Raw genomic sequence first — 26210 nt, forward strand, 5'->3', positions numbered from 1 at the left:
GGTTTTACCTCTGTACCTGAAGAAATAAAGAAGCAAAGTGCTGGGAAGATGTGGTCACCCTCCAGGATTCCTTATTTTAAATTTATACAAACAATTTGTTTATGGTCCCTTTTTTTGAAAAGCACAGAGAAATACAGGCAGAATTTCCATTCACTGGTTCTCTCCCCCACATGCCTGCAAGAGCTGGGGCTGGCCCAGACCAAATCCAGGAGCCAGGGCGTGCATCTGGGTCTCTACATGGGCAGCAGGGCTCCATGTACTTGAGCCATCGTCTTCAGTCTTCCCAGAGAGCCGGATCGAGCAGAGGAGCAGAGACTCAAACTTAGGCACCCGAGATGGGAGGCAGGCATCCCAAGCAGCATCTTGAGCGCTGCGTCAAGGGCGTGCCCCACACGCTGCGATTCTAAGGAGAGACCTGGAAGGTGGGAGGGGAGGCTTGGTTCACATGACTTCCTCTGCAGAGAGATCTTGACACTGAAGCATCCATAGAACTGGCAGTCTAACCACGTGGCTGATGCCACTCTGATAAGGAAGCGGGTGAGGCCAGGACCTCATGTGGCCACACGTCCCACCTGTCTGACGGTAGCACCAGGAGATGGGCAGCACTCAAAAGCAGATGTGCCAGGGATCTCTGGAGGAGATGTGTGTGACACATGCATGTATGGATGGTACATGTATGTAAGTGTGTACCTGCCCGTGTGTGTGCCTGTGGTAGGACATGTTCCATGCAGCTGGCTCCCAGAATAAGGGGCCTAGCATGTTTGAGTCTGTGGGGCAAGCTGGCAGTTGGGGACAGTTCCAAGACAGGGATTCCTCCCCAGAGAACCTCAGCATTGCCTTCAGGGCCTTGACTAGCTGGGAGCAGCCCCGCCTGGCCCGACTGTCCCCTCACTGCGTGCGGCGCATCGCAGATGTCATCCACACCGCTGGCTCCAGCGCTGGGTTTTCTGCCCCTGTCGTGTCTTCCGAGGGGATCCAGTGCTGCACCATGGTCCCGGCTGTTGGGTGGTACAGGTCAGGGTGGTGCGCCTTCCAGGGAAGCCACAGGTGGCGCCCACAGAGCCCACGGGGGCTGCTGGGCTGGAGGGCGAGTCACCGTGGGTGGCAGTGTCAGCAGTAAATGACAGCAGCTTCTGTGAAGGGACGCGCCTTTGAACAGAAGAGCACAAACAGGCTTCCTGGTGACCACCCGCCCACAGCAGGCCAGACACACTGCGTCTCCCTCGGGAGCAGGGGCTCAGTGTTCGTGACCCCTGGAAGCAGCCACCAGGCCCTGAGGGTCCACGCGGTGAATTCCAGAGCAGCTCTGGCTCTCCTGCTGGAGAGGGAGGCCTCGAGGCACACAGCAGTGATGGGGCTGGGAGCTGAGCCCATGTGCGGGTTCCACTCTGTGCCCCAACTCCGCCCCACCCCTCTGCCTGGACAGCCCTTCTCACGTGCTGCTGCCATTCACCCACGTGTCTGTTCCCCTTCCCACCTGCGCTTGTCTCTGGATCATGCTCTTTTTTTTTTTTTAAAGAATTATTTTATTTATTTGAAGGACAGAGTTACATAGAGAGGTAGAGCCAGAGAGAGAGAGAGAGTCTTCCATTCCGCTGGTTCTCTTCCCAAATGACCACAATGGCCAGAGCTGAGCTGATCCGAAGCCAGAGCCAGGAGATTCTCCCAGGTCTCCCATGTGGGTGCAGGGGGCCAAAGACTTGGGCCATCTTCTGCTGCTTTCCCAGGCCATAGCAGAGAGCTGGATCAGAAGAGGAGCATCTGGGACTCAAACCAGTGCCCAAATGGGACGCCGGCACTGCAGGCTGGGGCTTTACCCTGCTACACCATAGCGCCGGCCCCACTGGATCCTGATCTTACTGTTGGTTGGGCCTTAGTTTATGCTTGCTTTGTGTCTTTCAAGGCATCTGGGAAGGAGTAGACAGTAGGAGGACGCTGAAGCAGTGGGACTGTGGAAGCTGTGCAGGCAGCTCGGGGCCTTTCTGAGGGTTCCGGGTTCCGTGCTGAGTCAGAGAGGGAGGCACAGGCACGTGGCTGAACTGGGGGGGTTGGTCAGAGCCCCAGGAGGCTGGTTATGGGTTTTAGTGTGAAGTTCCACAGTATGCTTATATTTGTACGTAACTTACTTTTCTTTGCGTGTAATTTGAGTTTTTAAAAACTACATAATTTATTTGTAAGGCAGACTTACAGAGAGGGAGGGAGAGTCAGAGAAAGAGAGAGACAAAGAAAGATCTTCCATCTGCTGGTTCACTCCCTAAATGGCCACAACGACCTGTGTTGGGCCAGGCTGAAGCCAGAAGCCTGGAACTCCATCCTGGTCTCTCACGTGGGTGGCAGGAGCCCTAGCATGTGGGCCACAGCCTGGCGCTTTCCCAGACACATCAGCAGGGAACTGGATTGAACGTGGAGTAGCCGGGACTCGAACCAGCACCCATATGGGATGCTTGTGTCACAGGCACCACAATGCCAGCCCCTACAACCTAAGTTTTAGCAGTCACTTTCCTTCTTTCCTTTTCTGTTCTTCTGAATTACACAAACCAGACTAAATACAGCAAGACGTGGCGCTTTGCAAGCATTTGCCTGCACTGTGAGTGCGGCCCCGTGCCGAGGGCCTGCCTCTGAGGGTGTCACTGTGTTGAGCGTGCCCATGGGAACACTGCTTTGTTGGAGCTGTGCTGATATTTCAGAGGCGGGGAATGGATGGCCTACTTCAGGAGAGGCCGACGACCAGGACTTAGTGATTGCAAAGGAAGTGTGAGGAGGCTGCGTACGATTCCAGAGGACAGCACTGTGGTTTCTTTGAGGTGGATGGAACTTTTCCCAGTTGTCCGGTGCACAGCCCGAGCATCTGACAGGTAGACCCCAGGTGGCGTCCGTACCTACACTCTGTTTTTTAGCACTGAAGGGGAAATCCTGAAGTGGGAGATGGCGTCAGATTGTCCCATCACGAAAAGGACAAAGGCTAACTGTTTTCCTTGCTCAGCAAAACTGTCAACCAGAGTGAAGGTATTTCTTTCTTTTTTTTTTTTTTTTAAGATTCACTTATTTATTTGAAAGTCAGTTACACACACACACACACACACACACACAGAGAGAGAGAGAGAGAGAGAGAGGTCTTTCATCCGCTGATTCACTCCCCAACTGGCCGCAACAGCTGGAGCTGCACCAATCTGAAGCCAGGAGCCAGGAGCTTCTTCCCAGTCTCCCTTGCAGGTGCAGGAGCCGAAGGACTTGGGCCATCTTCTACTGCTTTCCCAGGCCATAGCAGAGAGCTGGATCAGAAGAGGAGCAGCCAGTGCTAGAACCGGCGCCCATATGGGATGCAGCCACACAGGCCAGGGCGTTAACCCCACTGTGCCACAGCGCTGGCCCCGCGACTGTATTTCTAATCCCCACAACACACGCCTAAGGTATTGATGTTGGTGTTAAAGTGAAAAGGTCGCATGCTAGAGTCTCCAAAGTGCTAAGAGCACTGGTGTGAGGTCAGGAACCAGGCAGAGAAACAAGCTTGCCACGGCCGCAGCCCGTTCAGGGTGCCACGCCCAGCCCTTGGTGAACACGGGTGAGGACTTCAGAAACCTTGTCTCCTGGCAGAGGGGCAGAGTATCTGCTGATTCCACCGTCAGCGGCCCGGGACTCAGGGCTGAGGGTGGGACTCCCAGCTGTGGTGGGCACTTGTCCTTCCCACTGACTGCTGAAACCAGCGTGCACATGGCGCCAGGAGGGCCGCGTGCCCGGCCGTGCTTTCCTCCACGGGATTTCTTTTCTGTTCTCCGTGGCTTTGAGTGGCTCCCAGTGCTGCACGAGTGTGGAGCGCAGACCTCACCGGAGGCTCTGCTCCATGGCTGCAGCCTGGCTGGAGAGGAAATACCAGAAACCGCGAGGGAACCTCTCTGCCCACGCCGCCGTGGACCCCAGGAGCCGTTCTTGCAAGTTCCAACGCAGAAGAGGATGCCTCCCGTGCTTGCCAGCATGGTGAGGATGTGCTTCCAAAGGGAGCACAAGTCTGCGTCTTTGGGGTCCCCGTGTCTGGGGCTGAGCCGCTGCCCACTTCCCCACGGGCAGCCACTCGCTGCCATCAGGATCGGACGGCACAGCTGAGGGGCCCTTCCAGGCACGCACGGCCACAGCGGGAGCCCTGACAGCCGGTGCTTCCCCAGGCTCTGAGCAGAACACAGCGACCTCCATTTCTCTTGTGCTGGGGGACGCACTTCATTGATGTGAGGCTGTCGTTCCTGCACCCCGTGAAAGAACATCACTGCAGTTCAGGCCCCCTCTTTGCTCATAGGCTACAGTGGCACAAACACAGGGAGAGGAGCATTGAGGGTCACTCTGGGGGTGTGAAAAGAATGTGTCCACTGCCTGGTGGGCCACACTGTTTGGTAGGTGGTGGAATAAGTAGAATTTTTCCTGAAATGTGCACACATGCAGGGAGGAACGGAGTGTGTGGGATGGGCTGGCCAGGTGTTGGGCTGGTCCTTGGGCTGGGACCCAGCGGACGCCGGGGTCGGGTTTCTCCAGCTGTTTGGAAGATCTGCATGGGAAGTCGGCTTCTTCCCAAGACGGAAGGGGCCACCTGCAAGTTATTCCCTTCCTTGCCGGTGGGATTTCCACGACGTGCATTTCTGCAACCTCGGATCTCTATTTTTCAGTGCGAAGAAATGCTACAGAGAGGATTATGGGCTTACCAGGGAACAGATCTCTTGACGAGAGCTCTGTTCCTTTTGCTGTGGCATACGCGTTGCTGTCAGTAGGACCCTACTGAGTCCATGTTTAATGCTTGATTTCAGGATAATTTGAAATGTGGATGGCAAATACTGAAGCCAGAAAGCTAACAGAAAACACACACGTGTGTCTAAGTGTGTTTATGAAAGCGGATGCATGTTGTGAACAAGTCACTGCAAATGGGAACCATCTATAAAACTGTCCACTGCCACCATGGAAGGCTGGCTAATTAGAGACATTTCTGGAAGCTATTGTTTCCTGGTAATTCCAGGAAGCCCTGTAGATTTTATTTATTTATGCTTTTGTTTATGTAAATCTTTATCACTGCAGCCTTGGCTAAAATTAGCATCACGAGGCAAGAACAGCAAATGGCATATTTTAAATGTGTCTTAGAACTGAACATTCATCATTGTAAAACTGAAGCTATCCAGGACCCAGAACCAGCAACTCGGGGAAAAACACAGAAACTCAGATCTCATTAGTTTGTTGAAATTTACCTTTGTGTTATCTACAAAATCAGGGCTTGTGGAGTAAATTGTAAAAGCAAATTGATCTGTAGGCCACGGTTTAGGGGAGTAAACCAGTTTCAAACAAACCCTTATAGCATTTCACAATCAGCTATTTACATATAAGCAATTAATGCCTCACTCACAAATCATTCTTATCTGTTCATTAAAACACGCTCCCCGAGGGCTGGAATGAGAGCTGTAAGTTGTCTACGTTTGAAAACAGAAGCACACTCCGCTGCTCACCCTCGTGGGCCCGGCTCGTCCCCAGCTTGTCCCCTGTCTGGGGTATTCTGATGTCTTGGGAGCTCGGAGTATGCGAGCAGGTCACGGTGTGTGTCCACAGAGGAGAGTCATGTTTGTGATGTAATTTAAGTGGTTGCTGGGGTTTACACGCTGAATGTACTCCCACAGGCCCTGTGTCAGAGGCTGGCCCCCCCCGAGTGGTACTCCCAGTGGCTGGTGGGTCCTAGTGGGGGGAGGGGCCCTGAATCACTGGGTGCCTGCTCTCCAGCGCAGCTGCCCCAAGAGGGCTGGCCTCAGAGCTGAGTGTGGGCCTGGGCTCGCCGTGCGGTCCTCTCCCTACCCCCTGCGCTTTGCCGTCTACTGCAGGCCCTTGGCAGACCCCTGGACTCTGAACCTGCAAGACTGTAGCTGCAGGTCCTCTTCTCGTCCAGGTAGCTGCTCAGGTGCCCTGCTCTAGTGATGAAAGGCTGGTGCGTCCGGGTCTACCTGGCCCCCGGCCGTCTCCCCATAGGTGCTGCGTTTCCCTGTCGGCGATGGGTGGATCCGCAGGAATGCCTGTAGCTCTGTTGAGGATCTTCTGAGCTCTGGTGGGCCCATGCAGCTCTGTGCTGAGCGTGGAGGCCCTCGGCTCCTAGCAGGGCTGAGCAGTCTGTCTGCCCTTGGAGCCTAGGCTCCCTGTGCTCCACAGAGAGCAGGCATCATGGCGTCATGGCGTCGGCGTCATGGTGTCGGCTGCTGCGCTGCAGCCCTACAGGGAAAGAAAGGGGGGAGGCAGCTGCAAAGAGCTGCAACTGCGCCAAACCTGTGTCCCCACACCACTGTGGCTTCCTCGATCCGGGGATTGGCTCTGGGGAAGACCGTGCTCTTTTGAGGTCCAGCATCCTCCGAGGCAGGCGTGTGTGGATGACTGACAGGCGCCAGCACACGGCACACACTTTCCATCGTCCACCCCTCCTTGGACATCTTCATCGTCTGCCTCCGTGTTATCCCCGAGAGGTTTCTCTTGGCTTTGAGGTCTGTGGCTCTTTGGAGAGTTGGGTTGGACGCATGTGAGGACTTAATGAGAGCACTCCCACCTACCAGGGTGCAGGTGTCCTGTGACACCCCAGCCCCACCCACATCGCAAAGGATGGGGAAAGGAGTTTCAAGCTTGCTGATCAGGCCCTGGGATACCATTTAAGTCTTGAGACACCTGAGCTGAGAAGCACAGAAGGACCCAACACGGTGCCCAGAGGAACCAGCTTGCCAAGGGGTAGCAGAGGGTTGGAGAGCACCTGGCCCTCTCAGGACATCTGCGGAGGGTAGAAGAAATGCTTGCAGAAGTCCCTAGTGCCAGGACCTGTAAGAATTCCTGTCCCTGGAAGCAGCACTGAGGGTTCGGGCCAGCAGAACCACCCGCCTGGCCTGCAGCAGCTTGGGCATCACAAGGGAGAACAGAAACAGTCCTGGGCCCCGGCCCTCTCCACGGAAGAACTTGCAGTTCAGTGGGGAGTGGGGTGGGATCCTGCACCAGACTCTTCCGCGACAGTCCCCAGGCCCTTGCTGAGCCCCTGGGTGGTGCCTGTAAAACCAGGGCTTAGAGACAGCACCAGGTTGTCTGAGTCCACGCACACAACACAGCCAGACTCGGCTGCATCACCACGGATCTCGCCACCTGCTCTCTTCATCCCCTGTGTCAGACAAACCTGGAGGAGCAGAGAGAAATGCCCCCCGCTGTCCCTCAGCGGAACTCTGCTTCCTGTGTCCACTCAAGGCTGTGGGAAGGGCTGGGCAGCTCATGACTGACCCTCAACTGAGCTGGTGTCTGACCCCCGGTGCAGAGGTGCGAGGGTGGGAATGTCAGGTGGGACGCACCTGCTGTAGCTGTCAGCTCTGCCTGTGCCAGTGTGTGTGGATGGGAGCACACAGAACACTGAGACGTGAGCCTCGGGAGACAGAGCACAGAACCCCCACGAGGATTCTTGAAAGGTGCAAGCAGAATTCACCGAGGGAGTAGGTGCTTTGCCGAGTGATGTGTGGCCCTGCATCTGATGATGGAATGCCGATTTGAGTCCTGGCTCTGCTGACCCAGCTCCCTGCTAATGCTCACTCTAGGAAGCAGCAGCTGATGGTGCAAGCAGCCGCCTGCAAGACCCGGATGGAGCTCCTGGCTCCTAGCCCTGGCCTGGCCCAGCCCTGGCTGTTGTGGGCACTTGAGTGAGGAGTGAACCAGCAGACGGAAGATCTCTATCTCTGTCTCTGTTTCTCAAAAAAAAGTGTAGCAAAAATTTTTTAAATCCAAGAGTAGTTTTTTTTTTTTATAATAGGAATTCTTTATGAACTTTCTGAGGGCCATTCACATGGATTTCAGTTTTTAACAGCAGAATGAACTTACCTTTTAACTTGGTTTTCCATAAGCTTTGTGAAGTCCCCTCGTATAACCTGCTGTCTCTGGCCCTCCGGGGGGACAGCGTCTGCCTTTTGATTCCCGAGTGGATCTTACTGCTGGTGAGGTAAGTGACAGCTGGAGTCATCCCCAGAACAGCCGTCCCGTGGTCTCTAGGAAGGAAGCCCAGTATTCGCGTCAGTAACCTTGTTGGTTTTCCCAAAGTTGCTGGATTTTTCAACTCACTCACCCCACCACCACCAAAATGAGATTAAAAAGAGTGAGAGGAATGAAAAGCAAGTGCACTAAACTTAACCCATAGATTCATTGAAGAATTGTTGAAGTCAGTATAGATTTTGAGCTGAACATAAATTTTAGCCAAAGTGATCTTTTTAAATATGTTTATTTTGTTTTTTGATTTATTTGAAAGACAGAGTTACAGAGAGAGGTAGAGCCAGAGAAAGAGAGAGAGAGGTCTTCCATTATGCTGCTTCACACCCCAAATGACTGCAATGGTCAGAGCTGAGCTGATCTGAAGCCAGGAGCTTACTCTGGGTCTCCCATGTGGGTGCAGGGGCCCAAGGACTTGGGCCATCTTTTACTGCTTTCCCAGGCCGTAGCAGAGACCTGGCTTGGAAGTGGAGCAGCTGGGACTGGATCTGGTGCCCATATGAGATGCCGGCACTGCAGTCTGGGGCTTTAACCTTCTGCGCCACAGCGTTGGCCCCGTTTATTTCATCTACTTGATTATTTAATCTACTTGAAAGGCAGAGTGACACAGAGACAGACAAGAAGGAAGAGGGAGACAGATCTTCCATCTGCTGGTTCACTTCCCAAATGCCTGTGATGCCCCTTCACAGTGTTCCCCAGGGGGCAGCCATGCACTCAATCCATCCGTCCATGATCGGCCGGGCACCAGTGGTGGGTCAAGATGTGAGTGCAAACAGAAGACAAAACACAGCCAGCTCACGCTCAGATGCAGAGGCAGCTAATCATTCAGCCAGTCATTCCTGGCTAGAGCCGGGAGCACGGGCTGGGGGGTGGGGTAGCTGGACACTACACAGGCTGCTGGAGATGGAGATGAGCGCTGGGCATGTGAGGGAGGAAGAGCTGGCGCTGATGGCTCATAAAGAACATTCCAGAACTGGTGTTGCCCAGGAAGACTGTTCCAAGAACTGGCAGCTATCAGAACCTTATCCTGAAGAGGCCCTTATTTGCTTAATCAGAGAAGTCACTCAAAACAGGAACAAAGAAACAAGTGCTGATGTCTGTGGGCATTTGGCCCAGCAGCTGAGATGCCTCTGGGGTGCCTGCATCCCGCGGCACAGTGCCTGGGCGCAGCGTCCTGCTCATGCACACCCTGGGAGGCAGCAGTGCCGGTCCGGGTGCTTGGGTCCCTGCACCCACATGGGAGGCCTGAGTTGATTATCCACTCCAGGCTTCAGCTTAGCCCAGATAGGGCTGTTGAGGACATCTGGGGAGGGAATCTCCGGATGGGAAATCTCTCTTTCTCCATCTTTCTATGCCTCTCAAATAAATGAACAAAAATTAAAAGACCTCAGGTACTATAAGTGCTAATTGACCTCTCCCCTCTTTGGCGCTTGCTGGCAAAGGGGGAAGAAAACCAGAGCCTGAGTCCACCCCACCCCACCTGAGCCCTGAGCCGTCTCTGCCCAGCCACAGGAGGGGCAGCCCAAGAGCACTTTGCTGTCGCACTCAGCTGCTGCTTCGGGGAGTATCCCAGCCCTCGCTGGCCTTTAACTCTCACCCGGAAATAGCTCTGATGCGGGGTCTGGGTGCCAAACGCTGCTCTGTTGCTTCACAGCCGGCAACTGCAGGCTCTGAGCCCCGGCCTTGGCTCCGTTCACCGTTGGCTTTGTCCTTGTAAAATCTTCTGCTCTCACTTCCTCCAGTCCTGATCCAGCTGGCTCCTGCTGGGCTACCTCTGAGCCCATTTTCTGCCTCTGCTCTCTGTTCCCAGGGTGTGCTTGCACGACCTGAAAAGCTCACTGTGAAGACGTAGGACAGGAGCACAGGAAATCTAGGGAGACTGAGTTAAATACCAGGAAACCCCCAGGCAGCTCAGGGTGCTGCAGCCATCACCAGAAGCGCCTTCCTACCACTGCGGCTCCCCACGCAGACCTGCCCTAGGCGAGGAGAACAGGGTCTCGGCCCCGTAATTCCAGGAGAGCGGAGCTCACGGAGGCTGCGTGCAGGCACAGTCTGGATACGCACGGCTGCTGAGCGGGGGGCGTGGGAATGTGAGCGCCGAGGGGCCTGGCCTTCTCCCGGGCTCCCAGGGGTGGGAAGAGGGGCACTGGTCGGGGTCAGTGCCAATGCAGTGCGCATTGGCTCGATGAAGCCATCTCTGGTGTGACGCAGGCCCCTCCTTCCCAGATGCCTCTGGGTCCCACAACAGTGGGAGCTGTTTGTGTTCCAGGGACATTTCCGGTTTTCTGGTTGTGGTCGACTCTGAGCTCTCGGGGCCTGTGCCTGTGGGCAGGAGCGTGGCAGGCGGCTGTGCGTGACATGACATGGAGCCACTCCCCTGGTGTTCTTTGTGCCGTCCAGGGCCTGTCACTCTCTTGGGGGGCAGGCACTCCTTTGTAGTAAATTCCACTGGGAGCTTGTTTTCCGTGATGACGAGGTACCCAAATTACTCTAAAGATGATATTGATTTTCCTACAGATTACAGGGCTGGTCAAGGAGAACCAGGAAACTCCAGGTTCAAGTGGCTTCGGTGAGTGTTGCCATGTAATGTTGGCAGTTTTGGACTTTATTTAATTCTGTGATTAAAGTTTGTATTGATTTCCCTGCGAGGTAGAATCTATCAAGGGGCATTCGGAAGCAAGAAAAACAAAAAGTCAGCTACAGGAGAGCATGCTTTCTTTTAAAATTGGAGGACCCTGCCATTCGGAACCCCCAGGCGTGTCTGGGGCTGGTTGTGGATGGGGCCTCTCGGCCGCGTGTGCTGGGCCAAGGACGTCAGGCTGGAGAGATGCTTCGTGGCAGTCATGGAGCTTCTCCTTTGCCGTCAGATTGGCCACACTCCAGACTACGTAAGCCACATGCACCTCTTCCTCTCCCTGCGCCAGACGCCCTGCCTGCTGGCCTTCTCCTGTGCTCAGAGTTGGAGCTGGGTCAGAGTCTCCCGCCGGGGCCCCCACAATTCTGGATAGTATAGGAAACTCTGCAGGAAATAGACGGTTTCCTCTGAAGTTAGACAGGGGCGCCGGGCTCTCCAAGTGGCCCAGGCTTGCGGGTTCTCCTTCCTTTTCCCCTGCTCTCTTGTGGGACGGTCCTGGGGGACAGCATGAGGGTATCCCCTGAGGACAGAACTGGTGAACTCACACAGAGGACTAGCTCTGGGTCCTCCCCCCCAACACACACAGCTAAGGCCTGTGCTGCACAGGAGACATCAGACCTGGCCCTGCTGACAGCAGAAGGGAAGACCCCCTGGGCTGCTCCACCTACAAGGAAGCCGAGCCGGGGGTCCTTAAAGATGTGCTCCAAGGGCTGGCCACGTGGCACAGCAGGTGAAGCTGCCACCCTATATGAGCCCGCTTACAGTCCCAGTCACTTCTGATCCAGCTCCCTGCTACTGTGCCTGAGAAAGCAGCAGAAGATGGCCCAAGTGCTTGGGCCCCTGCCACCCATGTGGGAGACCAGGATGAATCTCCTGGCTCCTGGCTTCTGGTTGGCCCAGCCCTGGATATTGTAGTCATTTGGGGAGTAAAGCAGCAAGTGGAAGATCTCTCTCTCCCAATCTGTGTCTTTCCTCTCTCTGTGACTCTGACTTTGAAATAAATAAGTAAATGTTTAAAACAAAAGATCTGCTTCGTGACCTGCAGGCAACCAGAGGCAGAGATGGATTTGATCCCAGGCCTCCCAGCTGCTCCCTCCCCCACACGGAGGAGGCCACGTTCACCGCTTTTGGCTTGGGGGCCCTAGAAATTGCTCCATCAGCTTGTTTCCTGCCCAGTGAGCTGGCTGCTCCAGCATGGCCATCATGGGGCCTGGGCACCTGTCATCTGCCCTAGGAGCACCCACTATGCACAGCCTCCTGGACTTAGAGTAACCAATGGCATTCCTTGGAGAAGGGCCTGCTCCAGCACAGAGCAGAAATAAAGCCCAGCACGAGGCCTCAAAAGCTCACCCGACTGTCACTGTCTCCAATCAGGACAGAGCAGCGATTTCCACTCCTCTGTGTTTCCTCCTTTGAAACACATGGCCTTTTGTCTGTGATCCCAACCAGTTTCTAAAGAAGAAGGCAGGGTGATGTGTGCAGCACACGCGATCCTGAGAACACAGCCGAGCGCACGAGGCCAGGGAGAGTCGCCTGCCAGTAGCAACAGCACTGCAAGGAGGCCTCCTCCAGGGCCGGGCCCTGCCCCTCCATCCTGCTTTGTGAAACACAAAGAGAAAAGGAAAACCCAGGGAGGAAATTCATGTTTGAGTCTCACTACTTGAAATTAAATCCACATTGAGGTTCGCATTTGATCTTCCAGACAGTTCCTTTGAATACTGGTATTGCCAATGACAGATTGGGGCTGGACACAGCAGACCCAAGCCTGCTGTGGCCTTGGCTCCAAGGACACGCCCTGCCTGGAGAGCCAGGTCCTGGCCACCCCCACAGGAAGTCTGGTGTCCCGAGAGAGAGGTCGAGGGACAAACCCAGTGGGGAGGGACCAACCTACTGGGAAGCGGGGTGCCTTAGAGTACTTCCCTGTGTTAAAAATGCTGTTGGGCTCAGGCAGTGTTGGTGTTGCAGTGAGAGGTTAAGCAGTGGGGTGCTGCCTGTGGCTGCCATCCGCCAGGAGTGCTTGTGGAACTAACTCAGCATGATGTCCCCACCCCCAGCCCCTGGAAGTCTCCTGGGAGTCGGCCTTGGAGGCCAGCAATGGAGGAAGTGTCCACCACTTCTACTGCTTGCGGTGAGAGAGATGTGGGAGGGAGGGGGCCCCAGGGGGGATGGTCATGTCTAGCTTCAGGTGAGTCCTCCCTGGGGCGCAGTTGGGGTCTTCCCTAGCTGGACCCTGTTTCCTGTGGCTGTGGTGAGAGTCAGCACTGCCAGAGCCCAGGGCTCTTTTCAAAACACTGCACGAGTCGGCTGCAGGAAAGGGCATGTGGTGGTGTTGCTGGGACAGTTGCCAAGACAAAGACATGGTCAGGTTTCTGGGGACAGGAGGCCACGTGAAAGGAATTTTCCTCTCAGTGCGTGTGCTCGCACACACGCATGCACACACCTGTGCACACGCACATGCATGCTTGCACACATAATGTTCACACATGCACGTAGACATGTACTCACATGCAAATAGACGTACACATGTGTGCACGTACATGTGCGTGTGCACACGTGCACACACAGGAAAAAGTGTAGGTCGCGTGCATCTGGCTGGCAGAAGTTTGACAAACTGCTGATCAGCATCAGGTTTAAATTAGAGCAATCCGACGCGTAGAGGAAGAAAACACAGCCATGGCACTGCTGCAGACGAGCCCATGGAGAGTAAGGGGTAGAGGCAGAGGCTTTTGAAAGTGCGTCCAGAGCCTGAGCAGATGGAGGCCAGAGGAAGGGGAGGAGGCCAGCCCCGCCCAGGGCTGCCGTGGGGCCAGCTGGCCTCCTCCTGCCAGGGCCTCGGTTTTCCAGTTCTCCGACAGTGGCCCTCGGGCAAGCGGGGGCAGATCAACCCCGACCCTCCTCCCCCCAAGACAATGAGGAGCAACAGGCTGTGGGGCTGCTGGCTCTCACTCCCGCTGCTGGCCTGAGATGGGGCCACAGCTCCCTGGACAGGAAATGAGTGAGACTGCGCAGAGAATAGCTCGGGAATCCAGGAGGAAGCCGTGGAGCCTGGCAGTGCAGGGACAGAGGGAGGGCGTGGGTGCGGCGCAGGACCATGTCTGCTCCGCCGGCTGCACACATGGAAGTGCAGAGGCCGAGGGGACACTGGCCCAGCTGCAGCGTGGGCACCCTGCCACCCTCCCCAGGAAGCAGAATGCTGGCATTGCTCAGCCTCAGCACGTCAGCACCTCCGTCGGTGATACACACGAGTGGGTGCTGCCTTGGGCATTGACTCAGGGTCCTCGCCATCAGTCAGAAGCAGCGAGTTCACAGCACATGGAAGCTGTGTACCTCCCCGTCAGCACTTGGTAGCTGCTCTGTGTGGCTATTAGCACCGCCAACTGACCCTCATAGCCACGATTCCTCAGCCATGCCACACCCATGCGTTCCACCAGCCACAGATCAGAAATACCCAGAGAACAGAGTGCGCCTGCGCTGAAGACACATGGCTGTTCCTTTCCATTACTCCCTTTCCAGTTAGCAAGCGACATCCACGGCGGCTGCATGGTGGGAAGTGTCACGCGTGATCCGGGGGTGACCTAAAGCGGATGGGAGGATTGCGTGGGTCCTATGTGCTGTTTCATGGAAAGGCCTTGAACCTCCATGGACTTGGAAATCTACTGTGGTGGGGGTTGGAAACCTGACCCAGTTACCCTTGGACACCACAGGATGAGTGTTACTTTTTTTTTTTTTTTTTTTTTTAAGATTTACTTATTTATTTGAAAGGCAGAGTTAAACAGAGGGAGAGACAGAGAAATCTTTCATCTGCTAGTTCACTCCCCGGATGGCTGCAGTGGCCAGGGCTGGGCCAGGCCAAAGCCAGGAGCCAGGAGCTTCATGTGGGTCTCCCACATGGGTAGCAGGGGCCCAAGGACTTGGGACAGCACCGCTGCTTTCCCAGGCCATAGCAGGGAGCTGAAAGGGAAGTGGAGCAGCTGGGACTTGACCTGGTACCCATATGGATGCCGGCACTGCAGGTGATAGCTTTACCTGCTATGCCACATGCCTGACCCAACTGTGTTACTTTTTATCCTAACCATTTCATTTCTGACTGTTACAAGTAACACCTCAGTAAACACCGTGACATGAGTCTGTCCCGGGCTTTGAGGGCCATCCGTGGGGAGCTGAGTCCCGGATGTAAACCTCTCAGAGGCACTGCATGCTGGGGCCAGGCTGTCTGCCTTCATGCTGGTGCCCTCGTGTCTCCCTGCTGCCCTGGGTGCAGGCTGTGCCATTTGGATTCCGTCCACCATCCACCTGTACAGATCTGGGCACTAGCGATGTGGCTGCAAACAGCAGCGATGAGCACAGGCAGCGTGGTGTGCACTGTGACAACACTGGAGTGACCCAGGACAGGGCTGCTGGGTGACACTGTGCAGGATGGCCTAGACAGAAAAGGACACCTGGGCCAGCACAGAGGAGGTGCAGGCCTGCACACCTCCCAGGAAACAGCATCCAGGCAGCAGCCAGGGCTGGCCTGGTGTGAGCAGAGGGAGTACCAGGAGGGTGGTGAGGTGGTCCGATACTCAGGGCACCACGTGTGGACCGTGGCAGCAAGGGTGGAGGCAGCGCCAGCCCAGAGGCACAGCCTGCTGCTCGTCCAACGAGGAGAATCCCTTCCAGTCTCCTCCTTGCCCTTGCTGGGAGCCTGAGCTTTCCCATGGTTGTTGGGCCTTTGCGTGCAGCCGTGGCCTGGGCTTTGTCCGCCAAGTACCACCCCCAGCCCTGCTACCAACCTGGGGAGGCCCTTTTAGCTTCCACCCTCTAGAGGGGCATGGAGAGCTGTGCCCAGACCGCAGCCCACTGAGTTCTGGTCCACGAGGTCAGCATCATGGGGGCTTTCGGGAGGCCTGTGGTGTTTCTGGCGTCTCACCCTGCTGTTTTTCACAAGTCTGTGTTTAAAGCAAGTCCTTTACTAAGCACGTGTGGTGGGACTGCATCACGCCGAGGAGTCCGGCCGGATCAGTAGTACCTCAGGATTTGGTCTCTTCCTTTGCTTCTAATCATGCTGAGGGTGCTTTTTCAAAAATTGCGGCATCTTAGGGATGGGAAATCAGTGCCATGCTCCTCAGTGCAACAGAACCTCCAAATGTGCGGAATCTCACGCATTCCGTTGGCACAGCTCCTACTTCTGCCATTGCACCATGGCCATCCCGGTGGAGACTGCTGCAGACCCTCCAGGGGAGGATGGAGACAGGGCCCTTGTCTCCCACTTCAGGGTGGGACCTGCCGCCCACCCTGTCCATGTGTGCAGCTCGAGTGCCTGCAAAACGCCGGGTGTGTGCAACCTGCATGGTGTCCCACATTCTTACAGAGATTGTTGGTTAAGTGCACAGAACCAGGTAGACAGTTAATTTAAGGCACAGAACCGGGGCGTCTGCTGAATCTGGCCTGGGAAAGAGCTTAGCTTCAGGCCCTGTTTGTAGCCAGAGTGAATTTGTAGGCATGAGGGGGCTCTCTTGGCGGGGCTCTGTGTCCTGTTTGCACACTGTGGGGAGGCGCAAGGAAGGTGCTGAGGCTGGGGTCCAGGTGTCACTTCAGGAGGCTGCAGCCCTCTGCCATGCGTCCTTGTGTTTGCAGCTCGTTAGGGGCTGGTTCCAAGACCCTCGTGTGCCACAGGCCTTCGGTCTTGATCCACGCCTTTCTTTCCACCAGCATCTGAGCCTTTGAGAAGCAGGGTGGGTCAATTTTGCCGTCAGAATGTGCCATGTGACGCCCAGCCACGAGGAGCATGTGGATCCGAAGGCAGAGACCCCACTGCTTCTGCAAGAAACCCACGTGCGTGGGGTCGCCCCTCCTTGCAGACTCCTGGGGCTAACGGCTGGAGTGCAGAGATTCTCATGCGATGCTCATTGTGGATGCCACTTCCTGAGCAACACATTCTGTTAACGTCTTTCTCTTCTGGAGGGCAGCGGAACGTGGGGCTGGGAGACAGAAAGAGAAACAGATCCACAAATCCCAGCGTCCCCAACATCCAGGGTTGTGCCACATAGAAGCCAGGAGCCGGGAACTCCGTCTCGATCTCTCCCATAGGTGACAGGGACCCAAGAACATGAGCCATCTCTGCTGCCCCCCAGGGTGCACATTAGCAGGAAGCTGGGATCTGAAGCAGAGCTGGGACTTGAACCCAGGCTCTCTGAAATGGTGTGCAGGTGTCTTGCAGCTGGGTCACAGAGGACTGGGCTGCAGGCCTCCCAGGAGGAGTTGCCGTCCTGACCTGGGATAGCCATCCACCAGCTCCTGTCTTCCACAAACAATGTGGCAGCTCACTCTCTGCGAAGGACAGTACTCATCTGGCTTCATTAACTCAATTGGAAAATGTGATTTTGCAATTTGCATGGGCTTGCGAGGGTGATGGATGCAGTTCATAAAAGGCCAGCACCGCTGTGCAGGCCCCAGCCCACAGGGCACTGGGGAGTTCACACAGTTGCAGCTGCGGCAGCCTGCGCTGCCCAGCCTGCTTTCTGGGCATGCTCACTGTTTTTGTTTTTATTTTTCTTATTTGAGAGGCAGAAGAGGGACAGAAAGAGAAGAAAAAACAGAGAGATACCCAAGTGCCCCTAATATCCAGGGCTGGGCCAGGCTGAAGCCAGGAGCTAGAAACACCATTTGGGTCTCCCACATGGGTGCAGGGACCCAAGTACTTGAGCCATAACCACTGCTTCCCAGGGTGTGCATTAGCAGGAAGCTGGAATCTGAAGCTGAGCCAGGACTTGACTCAGGCTCTCTGATATGGCAGGGTGTCTTAAAGCTAGGCCACAGGTCCACTGCCATTCTCCTCTTTATTGCCATAAGCAAAGTCTGCTACCATTCTCCTCTTTTTAAAAAATATCTATCTAATTATTTGAAAGGAAGAGTTTCAGAGAGGCAGAGGCAGAGACAGAGAGAGGTCTTCCATCTGCTGGTTTACTCCCCAGATGGCCGCAACAGCTGGAGCTGCGCCAGGCTGAAGCCAGGAGCTTCTTCCAGGTCTCCCACGTGGGTGCAGGGACCCAAGCACTTGGGCCATCTTCTATTGCTTTCCCAGGCCATAGCAGAGAGCTGGATCAGAAGAGGAGCAACTGGGACTCGAACTGGCACCCATATGGGATGCCAGCACTGCAGGCAGCGGCTTTACCCTCTATGCCACAGCGCCAGCCCCACCATTCTCTTCTTTATTGTCATTATAAGAGACTGGCAGTGTCCTTGTGCTCTCCCTGGTCCTTTTTTTTTTTTTTTTTTTTGCATGAAAATCAAAGAAAGCTTTAAGAAAAAGGGTCTGGCACGGAGTCAGGAAGGACTGGGTAGCTCTGGACCCACTTTCCACCTGGCTTTCCTCTCATGTCTGTGGGGGCTGGACAGGTCTGGCCCTTCAGAAGCTAGGCCTGAGCAGGGACTCCTCTCATTTAAAGACGGTTGGAGGGTAGGTTGAGAATTTGGCTTTCACGATGAACAGAGAGGGACATGGTGTGGCTGTCAGGTGAGGAGAGGGATGTGGCCCCATGGAGTGACTGACAGGAAAGGGGAGGGACGTGGCCCTGTGGAGTGGCTGACAGGGGAAGGGCAGGATGTGTCCCCGTGGAGTGGCTGACAGGGGAGAGGAGGGACGTGGCCCATGAAGTGGCTGTCAGGTGAGGGGAGGGATGTGGCCCCATGGAGTGACTGACAGAAAAGGGGAGGGACATGGCCCTGTGGAGTGGCTGTCAGGTGAGGGGAGGGACGTGGCCCCGTGGAGTGGCTGAGAGGGGAGGGGAGGGACATGGCCCCGTGGAGTGGCTGACAGGGGAAGGGCAGGATGTGGCCCCGTGGAGTGGCTGTCAGGTGAGGGGAGGGACGTGGCCCTGTGGAGTGGCTGTCAGGTGAGGGCAGGATGTGTCCCTGTGGAGTGGCTGACAGGGGAAGGGGAGGGACGTGTCACCGTGGAGTGGCTGTCAGGTGAGGGGAGGGACGTGGCCCCATGGAGTGACTGACAGGGGAGGGGAGGGACTGGCCTCATGGAGTGGCTGACAGGTGAGGGTAGGACGTGGCCCTGTGGAGTGGCTGTCAGGTGAGGGGAGGGACGTGGCCCTGTGGAGTGGCTGATAGGGGAAGGGCAGGATGTGTCCCTGTGGAGTGACTGACAGGGGAGGGGAGGGACGTGGCCCCGTGGTGGTTGCTCACAGGTGGCGATGGGGGCGCTCTGAGTAGACGGACTCTGCTTGCTAAGAAGTCTCACCTGGTGAGAGGCAGACCTGAGTCTCTCCCTGGGAAAACACACGGGGGGGGGGGGGGGGGCAGGTGTTTGGGCCTGGCGGGTCGGACACCAGGTCAGGGCTGTGTCCACATCACAGTATCTGAGCTGTATTCCCCGCTCTGGCTCCTGACTGCAGCCTCGCGCCAACGCAAACCCTGGGAGGCAGTGGTGATGGCTCCCATCACTGGTCCCTGCCTCCCCCCCCACCCAGTTGTTAGGGGCCTGGAGTGAGTTCTCAGATCCCAGTTCAGCCTGGCCCAGCTCAGTATTTCAGGCACTGTGGGAGTGAACCACCATGTGGGAGCTCACTCTTCACTCACTCTCTCTGCCAGCCTCTCAATTAGTGAATCGACTAATTTATAAGCACAGTAAAAACATACATTGGCTCCTTCCCAGTTCCATCAAAGTCCCTCTCCTGTGCCTCAGAGCGGAGGCCGACCCTGTGTTTTCTAATTCTGCCCCCAGCTGCTCGGGGCCAGCCCTGGGAAGTGGGTGAGACCCGGAGGAGAAGCCACTTCTGCCCGCAGGTAGAGGGGGCTGCCTGTGTGGGTCAGAGTGGAAAGGTCGCCTTCAGGACTCACAGTGGGCGTCCAGACGGCTGAAGCCGGGCCCGGGGCCGCGTCCTGGTCTAAGATGGCTCAGAGGAACCCAGCTGCAGTGTGGTCAGGCGATCTCCCTGCACTGGGATGCCTTCACGTGTCGGGGCTGGGGCAGTTAACATGTTGTAGCCGCTGTGAGGACAGCCATAGCCTTCCTCAGATGGCCAAACGCAGAGCTGCCCCGGGACACAGAATCCCACTCTCCTGGGCATATGTCAAAATTATGGCAGTGGACACAGCAGCTGGAGCACCTGGGGACAGTGAGTCCAGAGCCCCTGGGGGCGTGCTGCCTGCCCAGGCCTTGGCTTTGGGGTCCCCGCTCCCAGACCCGTGAGACGCCAGGTTTCTGTTGCTTCAAGCCCCGCTGTTCCGGGGCTGCAGGGTGCACAGTGTGGCACCTGCCCAAGGGTGGCCCAGTGACACTCAGGGGAGAGGGGCATGGAACGGAATTGTTCCCCACAGAGGAACTAGTGAGAGCCTCGAGCCCAGGGAGAGCATGGACACGTCTCCACGGAGGGACGCGGGAGGCAGCAGGTGTGTGGTGTTGAGGCGTGGGGACGCCAGGGCAGTGGAAGGCGCTGTGGGAGCCTCGTCAGCCGCTGCTGTGATGTCTCAGAGCCAGGTAGGAGGGAGCCTGCCGCCAGGGTCACAGTCACACAGGAGGGGCTGCAGGGAGGGTGTGGGGAGGGAGCGGTCCTGGAGGCTGAGAGCCGGCGGGGCCTCAAGCTTGCTGGGATCACCCTCAGCAGCGAGACAGACCTTCCGCCCCTCCAGAGTCTCTCCGTGGCCCTGCCTTAGCTCCAGAAACTTCCATGTCATTGATTATTTGGGAGCACAAGAACAGTAAGTGCCTGTGAAAATGCAAGCACCACTTTGGAGGAAGGCCTGGCTCCCCACAGCCAGCGTTAGGGTTCATGCTGTTCCCTGGCAGGGTTCCCCCGACACGGTCAGGGGACGGCAGTGTGGCCTTACTCACGTGGTCTGTGCGCGGCTGCTTGGCTGAGAGGGGTTTCCTGTTTCTTTACCATGACACACACAGCCTTTGTTTGCTTCTTAAGTCTCCTCTTCTCTACCATAGCTTGACTTTGGCTACATGTCAGAATAATAGTAGAAATAACTAACACGGAGATTCTGCTCCTGGTTGCAGGACTTAGCTCAGATTGAAAACAGCACCCAGCCTGGAGGAAACATACTCTTCAGCCTGTTTTTTGGTTGTTGTTGTTGTTTTTGTTTTTTAAGATTTATTTATTTGAAAGGTGGTCAGAGAGGGGGAGAGAGAGCTTTCGTTCACTGGTTCTCTCCCCAAACAGCTGCAATGCCTGGAGCTAGGCTGACCCAAAGCTAGAACCAGGAGCTTCATCCGAGTCTCCCACATGCATGCAGGGGCCCAAGCAGTTGAGCCGTCTCCCACTGCCTTCCCAGATACTTTAGCAGGAAGCTGAATTGGAAGTGGAATAGCTGGGACTAGAACTGGCACCCATGTGGGATGCTGGCATTGCAGACAGTGGCTTAACCTGCTACACCAAAGCGCCAGTCCTCTGATTGTCTTTCCCTGAGTTTGTGTTAATCTGCCACACAACTATATCGTGGCTGCTGAGTCATCTTCCATTCCCTGAAGTTTTGCTAACAGCCTCTAGAACTTTCCTAGAACAAATCAGTGTGAGAGAGGGGACCTGAAACTTGTAGTACTGTGACGTATAACCCAGTAACCTCACATCTGACTGGGGTGGCTTTGGGTGGACAGGTCAGTAAGAGTACGTTAGAGCTGTCAGAAAACACAACAAATGGGATGGAGCTAATCTACACCTACATCTCTACAACTAGACCTACATCTGAATCTATTGTCTACATCTTCACCTACACCTACATGATAACTGAATATCATTTACATATACCTGTACCTCCTCTGTATCCATGTTATCTATACCTGCATCTACACCTACGGCTGTGCCTCCTCTGTATCCATGTTATCTATACCTGCTTTACACATACGGCTGTACCTCCTCTGTATCCATGTTATCTATACCTGCATCTACACCTACGGCTGTACCTCCTCTGTATCCATGTTATCTATACCTGCATCTACACCTACGGCTGTACCTCCTCTGTATCCATGTTATCTATACCTGCATCTACACCTACGACTGTACCTCCTCTGTATCCATGTTATCTCTACCTGCATCTACACCTTCGACTGTACCTCCTCTGTATCCATGTTATCTCTACCTGCATCTACACCTACGGCTGTACCTCCTCTGTATCCATGTTATCTCTACCTGCATCTGCACCTTCGACTGTACCTCCTCTGTATCCATGTTATCTCTACCTGCATCTGCACCTACGGCTGTACCTCCTCTTTATCCATGTTATCTCTACCTGCATCTACACCTACGGCTGTACCTCCTCTGTATCCATGTTATCTCTACCTGCATCTGCACCTTCGACTGTACCTCCTCTGTATCCATGTTATCTCTACCTGCATCTACACCTACGGCTGTACCTCCTCTGTATCCATGTTATCTCTACCTGCATCTACACCTACGGCTGTACCTCCTCTGTATCCATGTTATCTCTACCTGCATCTACACCTACGGCTGTACCTCCTCTGTATCCATGTTATCTCTACCTGCATCTACACCTACGGCTGTACCTCCTCTGTATCCATGTTATCTCTACCTGCATCTACACCTACGGCTGTACCTCCTCTGTATCCATGTTATCTCTACCTGCATCTACACCTACGGCTGTACCTCCTCTGTATCCATGTTATCTATACCTGCATCTACACCTACGGCTGTACCTCCTCTGTATCCATGTTATCTATACCTGCATCTACACCTACGGCTGTACCTCCTCTGTATCCATGTTATCTCTACCTGCATCTACACCTACGGCTGTACCTCCTCTGTATCCATGTTATCTCTACCTGCATCTACACCTACGGCTGTACCTCCTCTGTATCCATGTTATCTCTACCTGCATCTACACCTACGGCTGTACCTCCTCTGTATCCATGTTATCTCTACCTGCATCTACACCTACGGCTGTACCTCCTCTGTATCCATGTTATCTCTACCTGCATCTACACCTACGGCTGTACCTCCTCTGTATCCATGTTATCTCTACCTGCATCTACACCTACGGCTGTACCTCCTCTGTATCCATGTTATCTCTACCTGCATCTACACCTACGGCTGTACCTCCTCTGTATCCATGTTATCTCTACCTGCATCTACACCTACGGCTGTACCTCCTCTGTATCCATGTTATCTCTACCTGCATCTACACCTACGGCTGTACCTCCTCTGTATCCATGTTATCTATACCTGCATCTACACCTACGGCTGTACCTCCTCTGTATCCATGTTATCTATACCTGCATCTACACCTACGACTTACTCCTCTGCATCTGTATTATCTGTATCTTCACCTACACCTTCATGATAACTATGGCTATATCCATATCACCTACATCTTCACCTATTTCTACTACTGTACCTACCTCTGTAACTATAGTGTCTGTACCTACATCTATAACTATACCTACATGTGTATGTATATTATCTATACCTACTTGATAACTGTGGCTGCATTCATATCATCTACACTTCACCTACATCTGTATCTATACCTACCTCTGTATATTATCTGTGTCTGGATCTATATCTATAATTATGTCTGTATTTATATAATCTACATCTTGACCTACACTTTTTTTAGTTTATTTGTGTAAAAAAATTCTAAATACATGCATAGTTCTTTCATATTACACGTTTCCCACGAACGTCCTAGAGAGCCCTTGGATATCCTACTGAGGGAGAGAGACCAGGAGACACGCAGTATTAGCGCACATGGTTCTGGCGCCTGAGAATCCCCACAACCTCTGTCAGCTCGCTGGAGACCCAGGAGAGCTGGTGGAGCAGATTCCAGTCTGACAGAGGGCGGGGAGCCAGGAGCGCAAGAGCAGAGGCTCCGGTTCCGCTGCAGCCCCGGGGGGTGTAATCAAACCGCAGCCGTGAGCACCCCTTCTGTGAATCAGGGGAAGGTTCGCAGAGTTACCAGCAGGTGCGTAACCACTGCGCCCCACTGTATAAAGGGGAAGATGGGTATTCCACGTCCAGACAGCACTGTGAGTTTCTGATAGGGACACACACTCTTCAATCATTTGTTGTTTTCTGTGAAGGAGACAGGGACTCGTTTTAGCCCCTGAAGGAATAAGATAACCTCTGGTGAGTCCCAGCCACAGGAAAGCTATTCAGGAGCCGTGTGGTGCAGTGCACTCTCATCCTGTAAGTGTGTGTCAGTCCCAGGCCCGGTGAGTGCCAGGTGCAAATGCAAACTCCAGTGTCACAGGAACAAGCTTTCTCCCAGGAGCAGATCTCGTTGTCAGGGGTGTCCACTATGTGACCTTCCTGCTGAATGTGGGACTCTCTGAAACGTTTTCATGGACAAACCTGTATAAATTAATATATGCTGATTCAGATAATATGGCACTAAGATGAATTTTTCAAAGTGGAGCATGACCATCAGGAGGGTCACATCATTCCGACTGTTCTTGGCCTGGGTTACTGCATTGGTGGGCTAGTAATTGAAGGTCGGGAGAATTTTCTACACAAGTTTCATGTTCTTTAATACTCAAGACACAATCTATAGTAAACCTTAAAGGGTGAGTTACAACATGTGTGATTTTCTAAATTGGTAATTTTTCAATTTTTTTGACATATTTTAATTTATTTTTTAAACTTTTATTTAGTAAATATAAATTTCCTAATACAGAGCCGGCACCGTGGCTCAATAGGCTAATCCTCCACCTTGCGGCGCCAGCACACCGGGTTCTAGTCCCGGTCGGGGCGCCGGATTCTGTCCCGGTTGCCCCTCTTCCAGGCCAGCTCTCTGCTATGGCCAGGGAGTGCAGTGGAGGATGGCCCAGGTGCTTGGGCCCTGCACCCCATGGGAGACCAGGAAAAGCACCTGGATCCTGGCTCCTGCCATCGGATCAGCGCAGTGCGCCGGCTGCAGCGGCGGCCATTGGAGGGTGAACCAACGGCAAAGGAAGACCTTTCTCTCTCTGTCTCTCTCTCTCACTGTCCACTCTGCCTATAAAAAAATAAATAAATAAATAAATAAATAAAACTTAAAAAAAAATTTCCTAATACAGTTTATGGATTACAGTGGCTTTTTCTCACCCATAACTTCCCTCCCACCTGCAACCCTCCCATCTACCGCTCCCTCTCCCATACCATTCACATCAAGATTCATTTTCAATTATCTTTATATACAGACGATCAATTTTTTAAAGATTTATTTGCCTGTTTATTGGAAAGGTGGAGTTACAGAGAGAGAGAGAATTTTCCATCCATTGGTTCACTCCCCAGATGGCCACCACAGCCAGGGCTGGGCCAAGCTGAAGCCAGGGTCCTGGAACTCTGTCTGGGTCTCGCCCATGGTCGCAGGAGCCCAGACAGTTGGGTTATCTGCTGCTGCCTTCGCAGGCACATTAGCAGGGAGCTAAATCAGAAGTGGAGCAGCCAGGACTTGAACCAGCACTTCGATATTGGATGCCAGCATCTTAGGTGAGGTTTAACCTACTATACCACAACATTAGCCCCCTAAATTTTTTAAATTGAGAATGTACAAGTCTTACTTATCATTAGTATGTTCTAATGCACAAGAAGACTTCATAGAGTTCATGAAAAATGGAATTAAAACAATGCACATTTTCCTTGTGCTTCCAAATTCTCTGTTTGAGAGACAGAAAGAGCTCCCGGCTGCTGGTTCACTCCCCAAATGCCAGCAATGGCCAGGGCCGGGCCAGGCTGAAGTCAGGTCTCAGTCTCTCCCATGTGGGTGGCAGGGACTGAAGTATTTGAGCCACTATCTGCTGCCTCCCAGGGTTAGCGTTGGCAGGAAGCTGGAATCAGGAATTGAATTCCGGTACTCTGCCGCGGGATGCAGGGTCTGAACTGCTGGGTTCTATGCTCACCCCCATCACACACAGAAAGTTTCAGAAAACAGAAACTCAGTCACTCCTTAATCAGTTATTACAGAAGACGCCTCCCTCCCACCCCCCAGTCATAGCCAGATCAGAAGAGAAGCAGAGCAAGGCCCCTTGAGCCAGCCTCCTGGCCTCAGGACCTTGCTGCTGCCAGACAGCCTCTGTGGCAGTGACCTTGCCTTCCTATGTGGCTCCTAAACTCAACATTGCTCCTGTTTGTGAGATTTATCTGCTTCTTCTCTACACTGCCAAGTTGTTCATTTTAACTCTTGTGATGTTCCATTGTAGGCATTTGACACGTTTGTCCCCCCTCCTGTCCGTGCACTGGAGTTTTCCAGCGTTTGGTGGTTGTAAGGGATGCTCCCATGAACACTGCTGCCCAGGTAGCCTGGTGTGTCTGCAGTGTGTACTGGCGTGCAGAGCTGCTGGATGGGGGGCGGCAGGGGGCAAGGTTCTTCAGCCCTCGCCAGACTCCTCCAGTCCAGTGGTGCTCACCCATCAGCACACATGAGCCCTCCATGGCTTCACATCCTTGCCAACATTTGCTGCAACTTAACATGCTGCAGTTATGCGTATTTACGGGGTACAGTGTGGCAGGCAGTACCTGTGTACAGAGTGCAGCGATCCATTTGGGGTAATCGGCGTATTTATCACCTCAGACATTGATCATTTTTTGTCCTGGGAGCATTCAAAATCCTCTACTTTGATTTTTTTTAAGAT

General features: G+C 54.2%; 1 long non-coding RNA gene across 32 annotated transcripts in view; it reads left to right on the forward strand.

Moving 5' to 3' along the window:
• Positions 1 to 26210, forward strand: part of LOC103352362 (uncharacterized) — a 185709-nt gene that overhangs the window by 65312 nt on the left and 94187 nt on the right. For 30 of the 32 annotated variants that reach the window (XR_011381751.1, XR_011381762.1, XR_011381782.1 and 27 more), the window contains 2 exons: positions 10531 to 10582; positions 12703 to 12776. This is a non-coding gene — a long non-coding RNA (uncharacterized lncRNA). The remainder of the gene's footprint in view (positions 1 to 10530; positions 10583 to 12702; positions 12777 to 26210) is intronic. The other 2 variants (XR_011381765.1, XR_011381754.1) reach the window with 1 other exon arrangement.

The sequence above is a fragment of the Oryctolagus cuniculus genome, chromosome 13 (genome assembly GCF_964237555.1).
Source record: "Oryctolagus cuniculus chromosome 13, mOryCun1.1, whole genome shotgun sequence".
In the NCBI taxonomy this organism is placed as follows: domain Eukaryota; kingdom Metazoa; phylum Chordata; class Mammalia; order Lagomorpha; family Leporidae; genus Oryctolagus; species Oryctolagus cuniculus.